The sequence below is a fragment of the Chinchilla lanigera genome, unplaced genomic scaffold (genome assembly GCF_000276665.1).
Source record: "Chinchilla lanigera isolate Chin_1 unplaced genomic scaffold, ChiLan1.0 scaffold00203, whole genome shotgun sequence".
In the NCBI taxonomy this organism is placed as follows: Eukaryota; Metazoa; Chordata; class Mammalia; order Rodentia; family Chinchillidae; genus Chinchilla; species Chinchilla lanigera.
Window position 1 is genome coordinate 285,196 of NW_004955604.1, and position 1,761 is coordinate 286,956.

General features: G+C 67.1%; 1 long non-coding RNA gene across 1 annotated transcript in view; it reads left to right on the plus strand.

Annotated features, from left to right (window-relative positions):
• LOC106147635 overlaps positions 1 to 1,761 on the plus strand; it is a 9,865-nt gene that overhangs the window by 813 nt on the left and 7,291 nt on the right. The gene's annotated exons all lie outside the window — the stretch shown is intronic.

A 1,761-nucleotide genomic window follows, 5' to 3' on the forward strand; every position in this document is an offset into this window, starting at 1 on the left:
CCCCGGCCCCGCCCGGTGCTCAGCAGCTGGCCGCCGCCTGGCCGCCTCTGGTCTCCCGCGGCCGCCCCGCCCTGGGAGCCCGGGAGCGGGGTCTTAGCCTTCCCGCTCCAAGGGTCCAAACTTGGAGTTCTCCCAGGCTCCGGGATCGGGACGGGGTCAGGAGTAGCCGGCTAAAAATAAGACAAAACGAGCAGCGGGCGTGGCGGCGCACGCCCGCGGCAAGAGGACGCAGACTTCCAGGCCAGCCTAGGCTACAGGGCGAATTCAGGACCTGCCTAAACTGCACAGCAAGACGGTGTCTCAAAAAATAGGAGGAGCCGGGCTTGGTGGCACACGCCTGTAGGCCCAGGACTGTGGAGGCTGAGGCAGGAGGATCGCTGTGAGTTCGAGCCCGGCTTGGGCTACATAGCGAGTTTGAAACCAGCCTGAACCACCTAAGGAGACCTTGTCTTAAGACAAAACAAAACAAATTGCAAACTCCAGTCACGCTTTTCTTAAACCCAGAGCTCCTAGCACCAGCCCCACTCACTCTTGAGCACCTCTGCTCCAGCCCCTGCAGCCCAGATTTAGTAGCTATTCCTTCTCAACCTCAGACCCCGGGGTCCACGCCCAGCCTCCTCACTCAGACCCCGAGTCTGGAGCCAACCCCCACTTTGGGACGCGTGACCTGTTTGAGTCCAGGTCCCAGCCATCTCCTCTCCAGAACCCAGGCATCCTGGCCCAGCCTGTCTTCCTGGGGACCCTACATTCAGCCTCGCAGTCCCATCCTCCGCTGAGCCCTAGGATCCTGAGCCACCGCCCCGGGGCGTTGGGGTCCCCCAGCCTCACCTCTCCAGCCAGCGGCAGCTACGACTAAAGCAAAGGCGACAGCTGCGGACCGCAAGGGTCTGCGCCTGGGTGGGGTTGGTCGGGTGGGGTGTCGGCTAGAGCGCGCGTGGGCGGGGCGTGGGCAGGGCGTGGCCAGGCCTGGACTGGGGCTGTGGACTGGGACACCCCCCCGCGGTCCCCAGTCCTTGCGGGGGTGGGGCCACGGCAGACCACGCCCCTCCGGGAGACGTGAGGCTCGGAGTCCCCCAGCCGGGAGGGAGGAGGTGGAGAGCTGAGGTCACCGTTGCCGTGGTGACAAAACAGTAAGACACAACAGCCGGAGGAGGGGGGCTCAGGGGGATGCCCTCCCCGACACTGCACCTAAAAAAGTCTCCGGCTGGGCTGGGCAGGCCGTTGTCATGACAACGCGCGTGTTGATGGACTCCAGGACGCAGCCCCCCGGCTCGGGGCCACCCCAGTTGCGCTCGAGGTTCTCCTTCGCTTCCTGCCCCCGCCCGCCTAATCTGCCCGGGTCCTCGGCTCTGCCAAGATGACGACATCCAGGCACCTGGCCGCCGCGGGCGGGGGCCCAGAGACCCCAGTGTAGTAGGGCGCGTGGGCCAGGACCTCAGTCTCCCTGGAACGGCCAGAGCTGGGGTGCCGATCCCGGGCTTCACCTGAGAGGTTCCGAGCCAGCATTCCAGGCTCCTGGTCCCCAGAACCAGGCCAGATTCCTGCGTGACGGCTGGGGGATGGGCCGTCCCCTCCACCCCGGGATCGCGGGGTGCGGTCTGGCGTCCGGCCCTGGGCCTCGGATCGCGCTGTCCCCGGGGAGGGGGGCGGATCCCAGGGGCCCAGGGCGCTGGAGTTGGGGTCCCGGCTTCCACGCGATGCGCACGCTGGCCCGGGTTACAGACCCACGGGCCCGGACTCGGGTTTGGGGCGGGGCGGGGG